The 23,452-nt window shown below is 38.8% G+C and overlaps 1 protein-coding gene across 2 annotated transcripts in view; it reads right to left on the bottom strand.

The window, feature by feature from the left end:
• prex2 (phosphatidylinositol-3,4,5-trisphosphate-dependent Rac exchange factor 2) overlaps positions 1-23,452 on the bottom strand; it is a 152,768-nt gene that overhangs the window by 120,597 nt on the left and 8,719 nt on the right. The window lies entirely within an intron of this gene.

Genomic DNA, 23,452 nt, shown 5'->3' on the forward strand with positions numbered 1-23,452 from the left:
TATCAGACAATAATATGATGGTGATAAGCATTTCATATTGTGGAAAAAAATGAATGCAATGGAGCCTTGATATGATTAGTGAATTTCCTCTTTTTATTTTATTTTTTCATTTATTCGGTGATGCAGCTGTACAGACTATGGAATTTCTGCAAATGTTCTCGTTGGGGGGATGTTATCACTGTGGGTAGCAGGGTACAGCTCATTGTGCCATCCAATAACCTGAAGTTATGCCTAGGTGTTGCTTGACTTCTTAAAGATAAAGTCCTTAGGAAAGTAGCTGCAAATACCAGCACCAGTTCAAATAAGACAAGCAAGATATTAATCCTGGAAATGTAATTATTTGGTTGCACTGTCGAAAAAGCCAGGTGTTTCGGTTTCTGGCATCAAGGAAGATGTTCACAAACTCCACGAGGGAAGAGAACTCAATAGCTAGTTAATCTGGGCATCAGTGGAAAATATTCATCATACAAAAGTGTATCCATGTCTCACAGAGTCTTCAATATAGAGCCCGACACTTTAAAAGGAATTTTACTTGGGAATAAACCTCAGTAATTCTGCAGATCACAGCACCCAGAGGGATACATTTTTATTGATCTCTTCAGAAGACACAGAAGACTTAGTTAAGGACTTACACAACGTTATCTCACAGCCCACATTTCTACTGAGAAACATGCCGCAGTGAATAAGCTCACCACTCAAATTAAATTGAGCATAGTGAGCTCAAAATCTTATTACCTTCCCGCACTCTCTGAGAGGGCTTTTTAGATTTCAATTTACTATGTGTCTCTGCGATTTTTAATATTTTAAATAAAGATCAATTCAAGAACCATGCTACGTCCTACTGTCTCTGAACAAACAGAGGCGGCTTTTACGTATATTTTCATGTACACTGCTTTCTGAAACTCCTTCATGTGAGTTGCTTTCCAGGTCAAAGAGGGTCAACATTTGCCTCAATATAGATCTGTCTAGTAAGGACTGAGATTGGTATGAAATACCCTGAGACTAAACAAAAGCTCCAAAAATAGTAAAAAAAGCAAGCAGTAAATAACCTGGAGCTCCCTTCAGTAAGAGTGCTGTGGGCAGAAACTGAGTTTAGGCTCTTTTGTAATCCTGTAATTCAATGCAATTAACCTTAAATTATGCTCTTGTCTCCAGCATATTACAGTATCAGTCAAGCAGCATTTCAAAAGTACAGCCCTTTAAAAAGTGACTGCGCCAGTCTGGACTGCACCAGTAAAAGACTGGGGATTTTTCAAGCAGAATTGCACAACTGCCAGTTTGCCTCCTAGGGTGTGGCTTGGATTTGTTCTCTCTCGACTTTGTTTTCCAGTGACACCTGCAAGCTTGCAGTGAGTGAGGTATGAGTGAGAGACACGACACTCCTCGAATGGGCTCTAACCCTCCTATAAGGTACCGCAGAGTGTGCAGCACAACAGATGATAAACATCTCAACAGGTGTGTGATAGGAGAGGGTTGTATACTCTTCCTCACTCTCTCTATGCGGTGCTGGAGTCATTGCCTTGAGCCCACAAATAGAGAAAAGGTTTACGGAAATTAAATGAATTCAATTTTTGGTGTTCATCCAATTCAGAGATGCAAGGGAATTAGAGCCTGTCCTGAGAGGCAAGGAGCACATGGCAGGATACACCCAGAACAGGACACCAGTCCCTCTCAAGGCTCACACAGACACAAACATGGACACATTCACACCAGGGACATTTATCCTACCACCATGTCTTTGGACGGTGGGAGGAAACAGGAGCAGCCAGGGGAAACCCACACAAAAAATACATGCCTGATTAGTAAACCATATATTTTAGTGTGTATTATTTATTTATTAGTTCAGGTGGGCAGCTGCGTCAGCATGCGTAGGCTGCAAAGGAACAAGTAATAGGTTTATGACACCTGAAGAAGGCTCCACAGCCGAAACGTTGTGTTCTCTTTCTTCTTTTTTTCAGCATGGAATAAACCTATTACTTGTTCCTTATTTATTAGTAAACTGTCAACAAATACAGTATCTATAGGTCTTATAAAGGGGTTGTTAATGCTATTATGTCCCTCACAGACTAACAGGTTATACCTAAAATAGTGTTAAAGTAATTTGCGGCATTATTTTTTTTAAATGATAACTGTTCAGATATCTAAAACTAAGCTGTACTGCACACAACTCTGTCTTGTGTGTGCCGTTTGTACTGTATAGAAACTGAGCATTGCTGTTTTCAGTCTGACATCACCTTTAACACTAAGACTTTTAGAAGTTACATTTATGTCCATAGTTACTAACAGGGGGTACATAATTTGAGAGGCTGAAAAATTACAAACCTGAGATTTGTATTTGAAATTGTATCATTTCTGAACAGTAGTACAGTATAATCATCAAAGCACTACTAACGAATAGTAGTCAGTTTCCAGACAATTACACCACAGTTAGACCAGTGCTCGTTCCTACTGAACAAATTTGCAAACTTAAACAAAGCCCAAGGTTTCCATTCACAGAAATGAATTTCAAATGACATGTTTGTGCTCAGGCCTTGCACTGGGTTTACAGATTGCAGGTTTTCTAGTATCACAGAATAATGTCTATCACACTTGACAACCTTAGTCAGCATCAGATTAGGGCACACAGCAGCCATTACAGTTGTTAACATAAGAGAACTCTTTTAAGTTCTTAAGAACTCTTAAGTGTTAACTGTGATCTGTATTAAGGAATCGCACAGCCAGTGTCAGGTCTTGGGGGTAAATAACCTCCATATTATACGAGGGGATCAACAGCTTAGACAGAGAGCAGTCCCAATAAAAAAATAGATGCAATAGCCACAAACCACAGAATACACAAGATATGAAGCGTCCCTTGTTTTTAGCAATTATTTTTCATCACAGGACATTCCTTTAAATTTGCCTTTGGTCAGATTGGTTCCCCAGTTAAAAACACTAAAACCACGCTCACCGTTAAACAAGGCAACCTCCTTTTCATTCCACACAATCACTCTTCAATCCCTTATGCACATTTTATGGGTGATGCTGATCACTAATCCCAAAGCCCATTTAAAATCACATTTCACTCCTGCATTTTACTAATTTGCAAGTATACTGAGACGCATTAAAAGCACAATAAATCGTCGTGGTTCTAAAACTCTTCATTGCATTATTATAGCCTCTCAGTATTTATATGGTTGTGCATTTTTTTTTATGTGACTGCTTTGAATGGAGGTCATCAAGAACACTGCCCCAACAATATTCTTTTCACTAGATGTGTTGGCATAATCACAACTATAATGTTTAAACAATTATGGTTAATAATTTTAAAAACATCCTATACTCAGAGAGCAATGATTATGTTTTGCTGAGTTGTGATCCAGTTAAGCAATTGCGTCTAACTGCCTTTTAAAGGGCAGTATATTCACTGTAAAGTAAACACTGAAAATGCAGGACATGGAATGATATATCCATATGTTCTGACTGAGGATCTATAATTATGTCCCTAAATCCTTTTCACATGGTGAGATGAAATGAAGTGTAGAATAGTACACCATTTAATCATGTAGATATAGCAATCAGGACCTTGCGTTGGCCACTACAAGAGAGTGGGAGAGAGGGGACTGGCATTTATTTTCCTCCTTTTAAACAATTGGGCTTCAGCCTATTTGTGGCTGCATGTATAATCAAACATCAGGCTTCATAGAAGCCAGTGTGATATGGAACACATGTCAAGGACACTGTCCTCATGTTATCTTTATGACACTTGTCGCCTGAACAGATTGCCTTTGAGGATGCTTGCAGCCCACGTAACTCCTTCCAAGACCTGCTGATAGAAAAAAAATCTTTGTTATCTCTGTCAGTCTCTAGGGGGGAGGAATTGGACCTAAACAGTTCAAAGGCTGCTTTAAATGGAAGACACCAAGACAAAAGAATAACAGGAAAGGAATCTCAAAAAAGCACGGAAAGCCAGAAAAAGACAGCGGTGCTTTTCCCAGCCAATGGGTGATTTGTGGGCAAACTGTTCAGTCTGTATTAAGCAAATTGCAAAGGCTATCGGTCCAGAATTTGTCAACAGAAAGCCAAGCCCATAATTATTTAGAGGAACTGCAATATAATTAGTGTAAAGTGAAAAGAACTTCAGGCAATACACTGCGTAATACAGTATGTGCTTGACTAAATACCCTGGAGAAGAAAAATATTTGCATGGTGATATTTTTCTATGATTCTTTCATTGCATACATGTAAACTTTACCATCTGGATAGATCTATAAGTAATCTGCTTCTCAGTACTGATGGTATTCAAAAGAGTATTTCACACACTCCTCAGACATACAGTAGCACCTACACGTACAACACCTATAAAAGGCAAATTAATCAGAGAAGAAAGACACTTTGCTTATTAACCAGATATGAAATGAAAAATTGCAAGAATAAAGCAATTTTATGCCACTTGTTTTGAACAATCATATATAAATCATTATTTTATACCTAGAAAATTTTACTTCTTATTTACTGTTTGTTAGGCCCCCAAGCTCTGGAACTTTCTCCCCAAGGATATCAGAGAGACACCTTCTCTAAACTCCTTCAAATCCAGACTCAAAACTTTCTTCTTTAGAAGAGCCTTTACTTAACTGGTTCCATTCTTTACTCCTCTGCACCTACTTAGTACCACCATCCATGGTCTCCTCTATATATTGTAATTGTGTGTTATCTTGTGTATTCTTTTTATTTATTGTTGTTGTCATTCTGTAAAGGGCTTTGAGAAGCCACCTTTAAAGGTACTTTAAAAGAAAAACTGGACAAAAGCAGTTTAAAACACAGGGTTTTGTGTCCTTTGTGTCCAAACACAGTTTTTGATTTGTCACGTACTGTAAAATACAAAGGGAACACTGCAGCATGACCTTGGCTGGACTGCACATCTGATAATCCTAATTTTCTCCTCAGATCAGATTGGTGTCTGATGTCTGGTGTCAGGTGAAACTCGAAGCCTCCTGCCCATCCATCTGTGTGGCACAACCCAGAAAAGCACTATACAGTAAGTGAGTGGCAGATAAAACTTTTGGGCAAAGCTCTAAGGATATAATTGCCACCCTGCCTGGCGCACTGGGGCTTTTGGCGACACTTGTGACTACCAGGGTTCAAACTCAACCAAAATTACCATCTCTTCCAGTTTGAGGCGAAACCCCTTCTCTTTAGTGAGCCAGGATCAAAGTGAAAGGCTCAAGGTTGGCCTTTTAATTAACTATAACTTCTGATCAGGAGTGGGAGCTTGAGTTACCCGACATCAGCCACATCCACTCCTAGTACAAAGTTTCTGTCTCTCTGCCGCAGTCGGTTCTATTTCTTCAATTTATGAATTTCTAGGATCAAAGTGCAGAGGAAGAAAAGAAGCTTAAATTTATTGACTGTATAGTTCAATAGTTCAGCTGGTGTGGTGTAAATCTCTCCAAACGCATCCCTGTAAAAAACATTTTTGTTATTATTAAACTTCTGGTTTTTGGCACAATATCCTTTGCAACGCTTGGCTGAACTCCCACAGTAATATTTTGCGTTTTTATTAATATACAGTACGATGCTTGCTGAAATTGTAATTCAATCTCCAACATAAGTTGAAAGAAAGTAGATATTTTCTAATCATTTACAGTACGGTGATCAGTGGAAATGATTGTACAAATATATTCTACATACATTTGCATAGCTTATAAACACATAAATATCAAACCCAAGTTGGGCCACTATACAATGGAAAGCGGTAGCACTACTACTCAGAACTAGAGGAGCACAGTTCATCGAAGGCAACATTAGATGTTTTTGCACCTACCTGATAGTACTGTATATCTGAGCCTCTCTGGCCATCGGATTTAGACATGTTCCCAGAATCAAAAAGTATGAGTGGGAAACAACCAAGACCACTGATCAAAGCTCTTGCAGGTGAATGAGATTCAATAATGCTTGGTTACAACTTTAGATCCGACCGAGTCATTTTTGGGATATACAGTAATTAACGCGCGGTGCACCAGGCCCCAGAGAGTTTCTGAAAAAAACATTTTCAGATAGTAGCAAAAAAACATTTTGTCCTAAACCTGACTTGAGCCCCAAAATCCAGCCCTGAGCTTAAAAATTGGCTAATTAGAGTGTGAATGCTAACCCTAACGCTACCAGGGGTGTCATCTGGGCATTTCCGTGATCTATATATGAACTTCTCTAGACAACAGACTTTGACATGTTCCCCAAACCAAAAAGTATGAGTGGGAAACAATCAAGACCAGTGATCAAAGCCCATACAAGGGAATGAGATTCAATAATGCCTGGTTACAACTTTTGATCCGACCAAGTCAGTTTTGAGATACAATTACCGCGTGGTCAACCGTGCCATCCAGGCCTCAGAGAGTTTCTGAAAAAACAGATTTCAGATAGGAGCAAGAAACCACTCATCCTAAACCTGACTTGGGCCCAAAAATCCAGCCCCGAGCTTAAAAGCTGCCTAATTAGAGTGTGAATGCTAATCCTAACCCTACCTGGGGTGTTAACTGACCAACTGTGCAGCAGACATTTCACTGCAGAAATGTTCCAACGTGATCTGTATGTATGTGAACAAGTTGCGTTTGTTAGCATAATCATCTCAAAGTCAAGAGCAATATTTATTTTGGATTAAAAGAGATGTATTCACATGCCTACACATTTACAATGTAATAGGGCTGTTTCACATCACTGGAAGTTGCGTAGTGAATCACTGAATATGGCGCTGTGGATACCGTGAAAATTTGTCTATTTTATGGTGTAAACTGGAGGTTTATATGTTACTGTGTATATTTGACATTCATTGTAGTTTGTATGCACTTATCAATGCTGGTTCTTTCTAACCCCGAAAAATGACAATAGAGCTGCAGTTACCCTTTAAATAAATGTAAGAAGTAACTGAAAAAGTGGATCACATCCCAGATTAATCAAATAATCTCCCACAGTTCCCGATTCTCTGGGGCAGCTGAATGTGGTGCAGAGAGAGGGGCAACAGCACTTTCTTAGTCCTCTTTACTTTCTAGCATCTCATAATCAGTTTCAATAAAAAACTTACTTCTGTATAACATTGTCAGGATTGCATGATAGAAAAGGTAGCTGCTAAATTACCTGTCTGATAAAGGCCTGTGTCTTCAATGGAACCTGGAGATAGTTCATGTTCAGGATGTCGGCTCTCTGAGACTACCATTTTCTGGTAGCAATGATAAACTAGTATGTGCGTTTCTCATGTGCTAATCAATGGAGTCTGCAGACGGTTTTCTCAGACAATGATACTGTATACTGTATGTAACTATAATATTGTAATATTTTTGGGTTCGGCGAGGACTGACACAGTGATTCAGACTCTCGTTTGAATGAAAAACGGCGCTTTATTTTTCGGACGAGCATCCAGCACAGCAAACACAACCACAGCGCCCGCGTGCAAGCAGAAAGAGAGAAAGAAAGAGAGCACAACACACTGGGATCTATTTGGGTACACTTACACAGGGACAGGGTGGCAATTGGGTACAAGTATAACAGGGGAGCGAAACCAGGGAACTACTGTATATACACTAAACCGAGCGATCTCACCACTCTGTTCACCCGTTTTGCAGCGGGTCAGCTGCACTGGTCAGTGGCTTTCCTAGTCCCCACCCTGGCCACTACTACGCCCATCCTGCTACCTGCCACGTACCCCACCCAGGTACTCTTCGGCCGCAGCACCAGGCGAATCCGCTACAATATGACTGTATTGGGCTGGACTGTGCTGTGTAGACCTCAGGGGACTGGGATATTTCAACATTAGCAATGACCATCCCCCAGCTGACTCTAGAGGACTACTGTTTCCTTTGAAATGCACAGACATAAGGAATGATCTAGCTTGAGTACACAACTTCTCAGAGAATGCTATGATATTCACTTTTATCGTCCATCAGGAAAGTAGTGGTATTATTATTATTATTATTATTATTATTATTATTATTATTATTATTATTACTACTACTGTACTGTAGACCTCAGGGATACATCCCATTATTAAATGGAGGTTTCTGTACATCCGCAACAGAGGACTTAACAAAAAAAAATACAGTACTGCTAAAATGTGAATTTCTGAATTTGAATTACTAGTTCACAAAGGGATGTGATTATAGGCTGGAAACTTAGATAAACTGAACCTGTGACTGGAAAATACGCATATTTGTTCATGCAAATATTAAATGTACTAAAGGTAAGGCAAAACAAGAGGCCTGGGTCTCCCACGTTGCTCAACCAGTAAAGGAGCTTGACTGAGCCCAGACTGAGCTCTACGTTTGCAGGTCCGAGTCACTTGAGATTCCCCAAGTGGCAGAGCACACTTAACTCTGTGCCACTGAGGGCTGGATGGAGTTAGTTGGCCAGGGCTCTCTTGACTCTCAACAACATAATAAATGTTCTCCTCCACACTAAGAGACTACCTCTTGCTGGTCAAAGATCATCCTCATACTGTACGTGTTTGGTGGGGAAAAAGATGTTCATCCGCTCCCCACATGTCACTTTGGTGGTCAGAAAATTTAAACTTTATTTGATGCTGCTGGGAAATGGCTGTCAGCTTCCCACCTCTGTCCATAGGAAAATGAGGAAAGGCAGGGGAGGAATCATTAATAAAAATCTGACCAGCCTCACACAGAACTATATTTAGTGCCATTCACTAACATGATAAGTTTCGTTCTCCACTGTTCCACGTTGGGATGGCTGCTTTTCTATCATTTTGAAGGCTCTCCTCAAACAGGGCAAGACATTGTGTTCTGTACACTTATGTAATTCAGGACTGTAACATGACATCTTTTCGGTAGAGGCACACTGTCATAATGATCGGAAGCTTGCCTGCCTGCCTCATGCATTAAATCTTTATCTATTCACTGGTGGGAAACAATAACACACTGTACAGGAGTTCATATTACTTGGCAAACAGAAAATGCAGTTGTCTCCTGAGACTAAGGCGTCCAGACTGAGATAAACAACCTTCATCCCTAACTGGGCTGGGGTTCCTGCTCTTCAAAAACTGCAAGGTACAGTAGATAAATACACTCTTGATTTCTATGAACATATTAAATATCTTCATCCAGGTTTGGGAATTCTGCTAATCCTAAACAGATACAATTCAGATTTATCTGCCAAAAGGAAAGATGCTACTCATTATACGGTACTTTACAAAAGTTACACAGACCACTTGCATACTCTGGAAACTGAGAAGAACCCAAGTACAAAGATTAGCCTTGCATGTGTTTTAATCATCTGAGTCTGCATCTGAAACGTCTTCGGAATTCCATGTGGAAAAAATTGTGTCCAAACTTACACTTGAAGCAATCTATTTTTAGTCTGAAGAGGACTGTTTTTAACATAGCTGGATTTGAGTATGAATTATTTTCTATTTAGATTTATCAATTCTAAATAATTTACCCAGTAACATACTGTAGTCTTAAAAAACAGACATAACTCGAGCTCATTTATGTTAATCAAATAATTATTAAATAACAACTAAACTTTAAAAATGTGGATTCAAAATGTAACGTGCTTTGAATACCCTGTCAGCAGCTGGATTGAAAATTAATTTCAATATTGATTAAACTTTAAAAACGTTCTATAAATATTTTCACTGTGTGTTGTATCAAAAGCCTCTTGCCAGTTAATATCACTTTGAAACAGAAATTATCCTCTGTATAATATTATATCTAAGACTGATAGATCATGTTGGAATTTTAGGAATTATTTTTTTAAATAATCAGCACAAATACAACATTTATTTCAAAATAAAATATAGATAACAGTTTAAATGAAAAATATGTGATTTGCTTTTTTGACCTGAATTTAAAAAAGCAGTGAGATGTGATCTTGTTTCTTGGAATGGCACCTTTTCATATTTGGATCAATGCTGGAAAGAGCTGCTCTGAGATCCATGCTTTTTAAACTTGATCTTTGTTGTCAGCCCAGGTTTGGGAAGCACTGCTACAGTATATGGCTGTCGCATTTTGAGAAGTTTTTTTCTATCTTAAAGGAAGATGTCACATTCAGGTCACATTCACTGCTGTGCTCCCATGTGATTGACAGACAAAATACAACCTCAGTCTTCTCATGCACAGGAAAACATACTTTACTAAAGTCAAAAGAGACAAAAAAGCACTTTAAAGGGATCCAGCCCTGGGCTGGGAGACCCTGGTTCAGGAGACCTATGCTGGCTTTTATTCCAGCTGAAATCCCAGCTACAGTATATAACTGAAACAGCACCATTTCAAAATATGTTTAACAGAAAAACACAGTAATATTGTATATATAACTATAGACGAATAAGTTATACTTCTGTCATTCCAATATGAATTTAGAAAAGGAAGGACAGTTCTAACACATACTATACGTTTTTAAACAGGTAACAAGGACAGTAGACAAAAGTAAACCATATGACATGATATTTTTGTCTACTAGAAAGCTTCTGATACAAAAACCTTTTAACAAACCTTATAAAAACTTGATGTATGTACATAGATCAAGAACTGCTGACCAAATAGGAAACAGCAAGTCATCTTAAGTGACACAACTTCCAATTGAGCAGATAGAAGCAGTGGTATGCCACAGGAGTCCATTTTCAGCTCTTTGCTCTTCCTGATCTATAACCTCGATGTAAATTCTGACATAGTTAGCAAACTAGTTGTATTTGCAGATAATACCAAAATGTGGGGAGTGGTAAACACAGAAATCACAGCAAGGGAGCTGCAAAAAGACTTAAAAGCTTTTAGTGCAAAGTGATCCACTTTGGTGGCAGGCAGACACTTAGTACATACAGTATCACATGGGTGATGTGGAAATGCAGAAAACTACATATAAAAGGGATCATGGTATTTATTTAATTCCTCCATGTCCTCTACAAAACCATTAAGGGTAAGCAATAGAATCGTTGAGTTTTACAGAACAGTAGGAAGATAATACTGTGCTCAGTATCAATCAACACACAACACAAGGGATATTCTAGCCTGAGAAAGAGTTCAAAGGGAAAAAAAAGAACAAGAATGATTTCTGGTCAGGTAAACATCTGCATTTAGACTTGATTAATGGAACCGATTAATGAAACACAAAACAGTACGGATAAGGCATTTAGTGGAGTACCACAGGGATCTATACTAGGATGAGTGCTGTTCCTGATTTACATTAATGATCTAGTTCCTGGTACACTTAGTAAAGTAGTCAGGGTGCAGATAGCTAGGATCCAAAACAGGAAACTAAAATTAGCTCAAATTCAAGACTAGGTAAACACCTAGCAGATGACATTTAATGTAGACAATTGAGGCATATGTGCAGGCAGCAAAAAAGGACTGCAAATGTCCCCCAATTTACATCAAGGATAGGGACGAGAAAGTCACAACTTCTAGAGAAACGATACATACCGTACAGAGAATTTTCCTTAGAAGAATAAGGCAAATATGCAGGTTTTGGGACTGTAAGAGCGGCAGCCTTGCCCATGCGCCTTAAAGCAGGAGGCTTTTCCCATAAGAATGAATGGAATAGAGTCAGGTTAGTTAAACCTAAAGTTAGGCTAAGTGCGTGTTTCACTTTTAGCTGCCAAATACAGAGCACATAGGGTCCTGTTACAAGTCCAGTTTATTTTCCTAAATAATGCAACTTATATCTCAGAAAGGGGAATTAATATCCACAAAGAATATGTAATTAGCTTGAGATACATTCCCAACATTCAGTTCAGACACACGCATATATTTATTGTACCTACTGTATAACCCATAAAAAAACCTTAAAGAGAAATAGCTAGCATCACCAACTCCTTACAAATTTTGGTCTCAACCAACAAATGTCACTTGATTGTTGGTCATATAGAATTGGTTTAATCAACTAAAAGTTAATGTTCGGAGCATCAGGATTCATTATCTCACGAAGTCATGTGCAACAGCATTGTGTGCAGAAGGAATAATTTTTTATTCTCCAAAATATTTTTTCAAAACGTTGTTGGCCTTTGGTGCCTTCTTTAAAAAAATCTACAAGTGCAGAGAAATTTTACGTTAAGTATCTGGATTTATCAATGACTTGAGTGCAAAACAACACATATTGTGGAGTGCCTTAAAATAGAAACCTTCTGTACTGTATATCGTAGATACAAAACAGGAAACACTGATCCTGGAAAAAAATTAAAGGAAGGTATTTATGTTGACACATCTTTTACATCTTTTAACAATGCAAGGAAGCAATAGAAGTCAAACAAAGTGTTAGCGCATAGTGTTATAAGCCCAAAACCTAACTCAAGGGGTTGTTATGTTAAAATTGTACAATGCACTAGTAAGACCTCATTTAGAATATTGTGTACAATCTTGCAGCCGTGATCTTATTGTGTAAGATCTTGCAGCGGTGATATCAGTCACAACAACCAGATATGTCCAGGTACAGTACCTTGCTCGTTGCTTCAGTCCTGAACAGAGAAGACTATGAGGGGACCTGAGGAATTCCAGTGCCATTAAGGAAGGCAAACCAATGGATATCTTCAAAATGAACCGTGGAACACAAACCAAAGGACTCAAGTGGAAACTACATGGAAGTGCATTTAAAAAGTCTTCAACACCCAAAGTGTTGAGGGAGCAGTGAACAATCTATCCAGCCATTTGGTGGAAGCTGAAACTTAGGCTTTCTTTAACAACTGGATGAGATCCTTGGATCAATACATTACTAACTACCAAATGGACCTCATGGGTCAAAAGGCCTGCTTTTGGTTGTAGCCTTGCTTGTGTTCAAGTATTAAACAAAAACACTATGTCTTATTTTCTACGAATACCATGCATAATAAGGTCTTCTTATGTTGTGACTTTTTCACAAGGTTCAGTGAAGGAAAGCTCCTACTGTACGTACTGTAGCTCTCAGTGGGATTTGTGTCTAGAGTCAGGTCAGGATATTTTAATTAAGCACAGTGCTTTATGTAAGCTAGACCAGAAGTAAACATTGAACAAGACATCAGAAAAACAGTAAAGAGATTAAATGTTATTTCCAAAAGTTTAAAAAGAAAACTAAGATACAGATTCAGCCCTGCAGATTACTGGAAAAATATATGTGCATTAGAAAAAGATGCTGAAGTGACCTTAAGAGTTAAAAAAGCAAGTCGTATTGGGTGTATTGTGTTTTTAGCTTTTTTAGTATTTCCTTGGTGTTTAGTGAAGTTAGTGATGAGTAATGTATGCACTATAGCAAGTAACATAGTAGCTTTTGTGATCTAGACCTGGTTTCTTTTCATAAAAGGCAGTAGTGTGGAACAGTGGTTAGGATTCAGGATTTGTAACTGAACAGTTGTGGTTCTAAGTTCAAGCAGAGGTACTGCTGTTCTACCCTTGAGCAAGGTACTTTAACCAAAATCGCCCCGCTAACTACCCCATTGTATAAATGGTTGTGGAGGTAATGTCATATTGGATAAAAGTCACAGCCAAGCTATTGATTTCACTCTTTGCCTGAAATTTTACAAAAAGGAAGATGCCCTGAATCATGTTGTTGTCAGAGACCGAAACATCTCCCAGAAAGTCAGAGCTCCAACACCTAAGACCAAGAACTAACAGAGCAGAAATGAGATATGTCATAGAGTGCTGTTCCCTTCCTGCTCCAGTTCTAGCCATCTTTTTTTAATAAAAAGTATATTTAAAAAAAAACCTATTTTTTTCCAGTGATTGACTTCACAAACATAAAATCTTGCACTTCTCATAAAATGTAAGGGATGATAGACAGAGAACAACTACTACGTTATTTAAGTGTATAATGTTCCTCCCTATTTTTAAAGCATTTATGAAGGCTTTTCTGTGACTAGTACAACTGCAAAATATAAGCAGACTGAAAGGGATACATATACTGTACATATATACACCGCAGAAAGCAGCCAACCATTTTTATCAAGCAATGACACCACAAGGACAATTCTTAGCTTTTGTCAACTACTTAACAATGTAAAGTCAGACTGGGCACAGGATATATGGCCTATAAATACAACAAAGAATGTTAACTTGCTGCCTTGGGACAAGCTAAACTCCTCTGCAGATGGAAATACTGGCTCCAGGATGCTTTAAGGTTTTTATTAAAAACAGAACGCAAGGCTTTTTAATATCTTCTTTGATTTAAAAAAACTCTATCTGTCTTCATGTACTTAATTCTTCCGTTCTAAATATATCATGCAGCATGCAGACAGACACTAGAAGTCATTGTAATATATTGAGCTGTGTGAATCTCTAAGCTATCCAAAAACACCGTAGCTCACATCACTGAGGGCAATATTGGTACTTTTTATCATAAAGGGTGGCTTGAATTGCACTGGAATGTCCAACAAATCCTTGTTTTCTCTTTTTTCTGTCTTCATTTTCATCCACACAGATAAACATCAGGCAGCTTAATGCTTCTCCTCAATATCCTCTTAAGTATTAAAATATAAATCAATTGCTGTGTTGAAACTGAAAAGATGCCATTTTAATGTATGATGTTGATTTAGTTAGCTCTCCTTTTCAAAGTGATTGTTGTCATGGCCTGACAGACAAGATTTGACAATATCTTTAACACTACATTCATTATAAACAGGCCCACATATACTAATTTGCAATTTTAGTATAATCTTTCATATCTGTTTTGATAGCTTCAACTGTCAAAACCATGATCAACAGGAGTTTCTGCTACAACAACTACAACTCTGAGTTTATGGATTATTAACATTAATGGGCGGTAAAGCGGCTCTGTGGCTAAGGATCTGCGCCTGTGGCTGGAAGGTTGCCAGTTCGTATCCCGCGGCCGGCAGGGGAATCCTACTCCGTTGGGCCCCTGAGCGAGGCCCTTAACCCCAACTGCTCCAGGGGCACCGTATAAATAGCTGACCCTGCCCTCTGACCCCAAGCTTCTCTCCCTGTCTGTGTGTCTCATGGAGAGCAAGTTGTATATTGGAGAGCAAGAAATTGTAAATGGCCAATAAAGTGATCTAATTCAAACCAATGAGATATCCCAGACCATGAACTAGAAATCCACACCTATTAAACAATAACCAAAAACTCCTGAATTACAATGCAAATTAAAATTCTAAGTTTCAACTAGGTTAATGCTGGCATTAACACTAGAGGCTAGCTAGACCACAGGGATGGTAGACCTCTTGGATATTAGCTTCTTTTAAACAGTGCACAATGTTTGTCTATTATTGGGAGATAAAACTGGATATTAAGATAAATTAAGAAAAGTATTTTATTAGAGTTTTCATGTCTTTGTATTAATTTCAATTAAAAGCTGCTATGAAACGACACTTATAAGGTGAGTCTCTGGATTGGTGCCACCATCGTATCTATGAATAAAAGGTGCTCCTGACTCACCATCCTTGAGAACAGCCCGGGACCCTGGTACGACTCCTGCCTAGTTAACATCTGAGGAACCCAGCACTCGTTCTAGCTGATGATCCGGCTGTGGCTGTCCTCTTCTAATGGCTCCACATCCCACAACTCCCATATTTGTTTGGCCCCCCCTTTCTCCTCGGTTCCTCACGTGAATTACAAGTCATCAACCATGATTCAAATACAGAACTACAGCACCGAAAAGCTCTGTGGACCCCAAGGATAAATATGGAAATCTCATCAATTTACTATGATAGCCTTCTTGAATCAACACCCATCTTTATGCAAATACAGTATGCAGTGGTTTATAGTGATCAATTCCATGTCGCTTGAAAAAAAATGTATGTCTGAATTAAACAAACAAAGAGTAATTAAGGTATAGGGGACATGGAAAAGTAAGTGAATCCCTAGCTTCATAGCCTCAATTAAGTGAATTATTAGAGTCTGGTGTTTTAAATAATTAGGTAGATCTTGGGGGCTGAGTTTGTGAGGTACTACCCTATATAAAGAACAGAAATATTATGAGTTTGATGTTCACCACACAGGAGTCGTGTCTGCCTTTGCTCCATCACTGTGGAAGCAGGGTGATGTTACCATGGTAACTGGCCACACCTCCACTCTTCTATCAACGACGGTTACCAAGGACACATAATCAGACAGAAAACCTGATCTGTGCACCTTCTTCCACCACTCCGCCATCAGGAGGGCAGGCTTCTTCGGGTCAAGTCAAACTTTTTTGCCGATCTGGGGCACAGTTTTGTGTAGGGAGTCTCCTCAAGATTCTGTCTCTTAATGTGCTCCCTAGTTCCTGTATTTCCTGACCTGCGCCTGGACCGGTCTAGACCCCCTGTCTAGACTTGCTCCCTGATTCCCCCCCGGTGTCAGTGACTCTCTAGATGTTTCCCTGGTCAGGACCCTGCCTGTTCCCTTCTCAACGCCTTCGGACTGTCCGTCTGTGCTGCGCTACTGAGATGCGCCGGATGTGACCCTCGCTTGGGTGAACTCCAAAAATGATCTCGTATTCCCCTTGGTGCCCTGGACAGTGTTTTGTTTGACTTTCCCGCCTACACAACCACAAGCTTGACAGGCAGCATGTCCCACTCAACCACAGCCTCTCCGGTTAGTTTGCATACCACTCAGCTAGCCCAACTCTCGGGTAAATTACACAAATTGATAGTGTTGACATTCTGAAGAAAATTATAGGAGAAAATGAATTGGTACAATTGCCTGACGTTATTTTAATGACGTTTTACACTTGTGCATTTGCGAACTTTCTGGTTGTTCAGGTATTTGTTGTCGAGTGATTTAGCACTCACAAGAAAAGCTGCGAACATCCTATTAACCTGTCTCGCTTGGACTTCAGTGTCTGCAGTTGAAAGGCAAATGAAAACCTAATAACTTTCTGTTAAAGAAAAACAGAAAAGAAAAATAATAACCATGACACAGAAAATTGGGCATACCAAAATCAACAGCTTAGAAAAGCTAAAGAAGAAAACACGGTTGTAATTACCCATCAGCCAAGACTGGGTCAGTGAAGAAAAACATCTGCAGCTCATGACAGAAAAGTTATCCGCACTGTCAAGTAAAACCCTAAAAGTGTCACTAAAATCGCCAACAACCTCCATTTTGCATGCATGAAGGAGTCAGGATCCACATTTCACAGAACACTAGGACAATGACTATACCACAAGATGTAAACCTCTCAATTGCACCAAGAACAGAAAAGCCAGATTACAATTTGCTACAAACATGACAGAAGAGGATTTAAAAAAAAAAGATAAACCCCTACATATGTGACGGAAAGATTAAGTATTGAGAAAGAAAGGAAATGAAGGTGTCTAAGGAAACATCATCTGTGAGCCATGATAAGATAATATCACAAATTCCTAAAACAAGAAATTGTACAGTATATAGCCAATAAAGTGATCTTATGCTCTTTACATACACACTGGAGCCTCTTCTGGAACAGCCTCACTCATCTTTATTGATGATGTAACTGATAATGACAGGAGCACAATTGACTATTGTTAAATATTTTGTCTTCTTATGTAGAAGTTAATGTATGCGTGTGTGACCGTCGCTGTTCCAGGTGGGCTTGTGCCCTCGCCGCTCCGTCCCGCAATGCCTGGGCGCGAGCCGGCGGTCTCCAGCGTAACGCAACAGGGAACTAGCCGAGTGACCTAACGGAGACCTCCCCCAGCCCAGGGGCTGAGGTCCCTGCTACACACAGGGAGGGCGATGATGTCACTGTGCCCAAACTAGCTCCGCTACATGTGTTCTATGTCTTTGCAAATACTTAAACGGAGTTCAAACTACTGTACTAGAACCAACGTTCAAGAACTTGTTCAGCCATTGCATTCAAACAACCGAAGGCCAAGTATCAGTTTCATTTTTCAAGGCTGAGAAGAAAATTCCATGAATTAAAATGATGAAAACTAGCTGGCCTCTGCTATCTCCTCAACCTAAAATTTACAACATGATTGTGGAAACCTCCAACAGCTAACTTCTTGAAGACCACTGACTTTGAATAACATCTTCTTGTAAAGAAGGCAACAGCTAGTGTGACTTCAAAGGAAGTCATAAGAAGGTTAATTAAGTTTAAGAAGAGTATTCAAAGATTAAGAATAATCATTGGTTTTTAGAAATCTGCCCAACTTGTGTAGAACAGTTGGAAACGAACGCTCCTCCTAAGCAATCCCTTAACTCTCCTTAAGAAATTCCATCCTTTTCACAAAATAACTGTCAGTTCAGTTTCAAGTTTTAAGCTCTTTTCATGTGTCCCTGTGTTTATTTGAGCAGTCCTACTTCTTCACTCCTGCCGTTCTTGTTGGATCCATTCAAACCACCTTGGATTCTAGTTGGGTAGAATGACATTCAAATGTGCTTAACAGAGGACACTTCACGCTAGACAAGGAACTCGAAAGCTTCAAAGCCCAAAAGGACAGTTTTCAAGCTGTATGGTTGAAAAATGTCAAATTCAGAGGATGTAAATCTAAAAAGAAATGTGAACCTAAAAATAAAGAATTTAGTCTTTTTCAAAGTGACACAAACACGTACACTATGAACAGATGGCTTAAAATCCTGGTAGACAGTACATTGAACACCACAGCTCCACATGCTACCAGATACCATGCCAGCTCAAACACTAGGCCCTTGTGCAGAGACACTTGTCACACTACTCTGCATGTGACATGGCAGCTGGCATGAGTTTGATAAAAAAAATCCCCATTCCACCGCAGATTTCACAGTCATTCACCCCTCTTTGTTCACTGTTTACTTTCTGCATCCTCTTTATAACCCTTCTGTATATACAGTATCTTGGAACATTTGAGGTTATGCCCATATTTGGGGGAAAAGGTCATTGTCTTCACCCCTGCTGTTTTGCCACCAGAATCTAGTTTTTAGGACATTTTGAATGAGACCCCGCATAAATTTCTGAATGCTGAATGCACTGAACTAACATACAACTTCAATTTCTGTGAGCCACAGCTCTTAGGCATCACAGCAAAGTACAGGCAATGAACAGATTTACAACATGCTCTCAGGTGTCCCATGGGGTTGTGACAACAGGCTCAAGTGTGACGGGCTCTGCTCTGCCTGGGACTGGATCACAACCGAGCTTTGACAGCGCCTCATCCTATACAGCAGCTAACTCTGCAACATCACAAGACTGGGTCTCCTTCCTTGGGAGAATTCTGTGCTCCTAGGGTGTGATGTTACCTACTGTGACAGGCCCAGTGCCATGTTAACTATGTTAAACATACACCAACCATGCCTGGTTCCATGGGATAAATTAGCAGGGCTAAAATTTCAGATAAAATCAAATCTATTAAATGTGCTTCACTGAACAATGTTTACATTTGTCAGGTAATTCACAAATAAGCATTATGACAAATAAGCTGAAATCAAAAATCAAATCATACTTTTAATTTAACCATCACTTTTCCTTCTTTATGGAAAACCGTTCCCCGGCTGGCGTTAGTCACAGTGCCACCAAGGACCCTCACAATGTCTCCAAGGATTTTTGGCAGAGAGGGGAGAGAGTGTAACCAGGCACAGCAAACTGCACAGGAAACCCCGAGTACAATGTAAAGAAGGGCAGGTTCAGGAAGGAAGGAAATCTTTGTGACAAATGCACATTGAAACAAAAGCGAAGGCACTTACTGGACGCAGATAATTTACCACACATGGCTTCAAGTATTACAGTATAAGAATACTAATACATGCAGCTACCTGATTCCAATGATAGTGGGGAAAAAGCACAAAGGTTATCATGTAGAAAATAGAAACAAATAACAAGTGTAAGCATTAATTCAGTAGTTTGTTCAAACATAAGTAATGCAATGAGCTGACGTAGTTTCTAGTGTTAGCGTATAGGAAGTTGTTTTGGTGTGTAACATGACTGGCTGAGGAAATGGAAGTCGGTAAGTAGGGTCAAGGCTAACAGCACCCCTCCTGGCCTCAATTAACGAGGAATGAGCCAGGGAGCCGCTCCAAGGATGAAGATGGGGAGGGGGGGAAGGATCCTACTAAAGATGCTACAAAGGGTTCTTAGCAGATGAGATACATAGACAGAGGAAAGCCGAAGTGAGCTAAATTAGAGCCTAACCTCTTCCAGAACTATGTGCAGTGAAAAGGGAGGTGTCTCTTTTAACTTTTAAATTTTTCATCATCACCAATTTAGCACTTACACAATTAAAGTGTGTGGAATTACAGTTTAGCTCTTTAAAAAAGATCCAGGTCTTCTTGTATTCAAATTCACTGTGACTGTAATGCGTAGCTTACTGTGGTACAGTATAATTAATATCATTTTACATTTGGACACCAAAAAATATTGTTTGCACATGAAATCATTTCAGGCATGTTTTAAATGCATACCAAAAATCTCCAAATGCAGACGGAGAAAAACGTTTCATCTATTTTCCCCCAAATTACAAAGTGTCTGTGAAACATAAACCCTCAAATTATTCTGCGCACTAGCAGCTCAGAAAAACAAGAAATATGGTAACACAGAATTGTGGTTCAGGCCTGTTAAGCACTTTAGTTAAGTTACTAAAATATTGCCTCAGATCGCTTTCAAAAGTCAATTGATTTATAAGATATATAGCACATTGATGAACATACTGATTACAAAAATTGAGCAGATTTAAATAAAACTATTGAAATAGCTGAGTGTACATGTTAGTGACACATTCTCAGTTTCCAATTTTATATTTTGAAGGCACTGAATCTCACTTTTTATAATAATGGCACTAAAAATCTTGCTTTGGGAGGTTAACTGTACAGGAGGATTTTACAGAGACTCATTTCCGACATATACATTTGGCTGAATGTTTGACCAGACTGATGAGGTGTTAGGAACCACCCTGTGCGGGGTCAGCCAAAAGGTCACTACAAAGGCTTTAACAGGGGTCACAGAAGGATTAACGGGACTTTTAACCACACATGATCAATGGAAGGCATTTGTTTAGGGCAGTCTCTGCAAAACCTACAGATTCCACTGAAGGTCTACAATAGGTCAGATGCTTCTAATTCAGTTCTGTCTGCTACAACACTTCCACATTATGCAATCATGGGATCAATAAATATATATCTACAAAACTCTGAGTCCCTTTTAATTATTTAATGAGTATTAATTATTAACAGTAACTACTATATCAGCAGTACTCTCCCTTTCTGCCTAATTATAGCAGAAACAAATATATCTATTCGTAACTTACAATCCTTATCAGCCATCATAAAGCAATTTGGCAAAATTAACTTTACTGGTCAATGAAATTAGCATCATCACCAAAGTTTGTTGCTCTAAATAGCTGGCAGCTATTAGGTGCAAGTTTGTCCAGGTTTCTGCTGAGCAAAGACAGATGAAAAATCATTATTGATGAGCCAGAAGTCGTGAGGCATATATGACTTGACCAGGGTGAGCAATACAAACAAGAAGACAACAGACTCCCATCTGTTTCAATCAAAGAGGCCACAAGAAAATAGCTCCAAAACAGGCCAGGCGGAAACTGATATAATATTGGCATTTCTCACCTTGCCCTGTTCATCCTTGTATAAATCCAGCAGTTGTCTTCCTATTTTCCATTCTCTATTTTACGGAAATGCAACAATATGACAATACCTTTTACAATGTGAAATTTAAATGTATCAAGTTTTAAGTGAAGCTTTAAGTCAAGTATTAAGTATTAAGTGAAGGAAAACAAAGATAAGATAGAGTTTTAGAAAATGCAAGAAAAACTGATGAACAGATAACACCCCATCATTTACTTAAAACATTAAGACATCACTGTGAAAAGCAGTTATCTTTGGTCAAAGCCTATTAACCCAAAACAGAAATCCATTGAAATAAATCCAGTAATCTGGGAAAAAAAACAATAAAAGAATCTTTGCTTTTGTGCAGAAGTTTATAACTTCACAAACAACACACATGGACAAAATTAAGTAAATTACAGGTTGCAAAAAGTATTTCTGTCCTGGTCCCAAATATAAATCAGTGCACACTTCATTCTGATAAGAGTATGTTTATCTAAAAACCTTGCTTCTGCATCTTTTTATCTGTTTTCTATTCATTTATCTGCAAAGCAAAAATTAACAAAACGTCTCAGGTTTGTAGATGATACCAAAGTACAGAGGATAGCAAACACTAAATAGAAGATATTCAAAACAATTAAATTGAAATTATGACTGTTTAATGTAGATAAGTGCAGGGTTTTGCATGCAGGTAGTAAAAACCTTAACTATAGTGTAAACACTACTATCCTGCACTGACAGGCTGAAGGAAATCAAGCTTTTTAGTCTTGAACAGAGAAAACTGTAAGATGACCTGATACAAATCTAAAATAAATAAAATAAAGGCATTTACAAAGCTGCCCTAACAGATTCTTTGATAATCAATATAAAAAAAGTGAAAACTACATGGATGTAACTTAAAAATTGAAGCCAGGTGGGACATCTTTACCTAAAGGGTTGAGACAGTATGGAACAAGTCTCCCAACCATGCTGTTGAAGCCATGTATTGGTTTCTTTCAAGAATCAGCTAGATTAGATCCTTAAATCAAGTACCTACCAAACAGGCCTGTTTCTTAGTAACCATTCTTATGCTGTAATGTCTGTAAATCACCCTCTGTGTGTACTGTAATATACTAGTGTACTGTAATACAGTATATCCCTTGACAGTATAGTACTGCTTTGCACCCTGTGTTTCCATGACAGGTTGCCCTAACTCTTACCAGGAACAGTGGCTCTCTGCTAATGAATGGTTGTGATATGACACAGAGGTGTGTGTTTATCTAGCTTTCATTCATCTTTTATTCATGATGGACAAACTATCATAATAATCTTTCTTTATTAAAAAAAGAAGACTCTGTGAAAATCTCAGATGCCTTCATTTCGCATCTGTCTGGTAAAATCCAAGTGGGTGTGAGAGTTCATTGCCACCATAAAAGACAATTCTCTAGTGCTGTTTACAACTAAACAGTCTTTGTTTTCAAAAAATGGCACCCGGATTAAAGACCTATACAGTATATTATTTTGGAAGACAGGGGACCAAAACTGACTTATACGAAAGCTTAGGGAAGTTAAGCAAAAAAAAAATACGAAGACTTGATGAGACAAAGATGCACAGCCTGATTAATTAAAATGTTTATCTACATGAGAAATACTTACAATGGAAAAAGCAGTGCACTGATTAGTGAGATTGGAATCTTAATTACATTCCACATACTAGGGGAAAAAAGCTTCTTGTCAACAAAGTATTTTGAATAATGGACGGAACTTATGCCGCTTCTGTTCCCTCTGGCATTCAGAGTCAGGAAGGGCATTGTTCCACTTGCCTTTTCTCCGAAATCCTGATAGCGTGGGCCTGCTCTAAGAACTGAGGTGTACCTGGATAACACTTAGATTCTTTTACAATTCTTGGCATTGTATTTCAAGCACAGACAACAAAAAATTGTACAGTGTCAAAATGCCATTCTAGGCTTTCAGTGAAGAATTTCAAGCTGCACTGTAAAACTCGTATTCAAAAGGGTAGGAAAATCAACAATGAATCTTTAATGGAGGTTGTACAACAGTTTCATATAAGTCAATGTGTGTTTCATTTACAA

The sequence above is a fragment of the Lepisosteus platostomus genome, chromosome 8, assembly GCF_059453375.1.
Source record: "Lepisosteus platostomus isolate fLepPlt1 chromosome 8, fLepPlt1.hap1, whole genome shotgun sequence".
In the NCBI taxonomy this organism is placed as follows: Eukaryota; Metazoa; Chordata; class Actinopteri; order Semionotiformes; family Lepisosteidae; genus Lepisosteus; species Lepisosteus platostomus.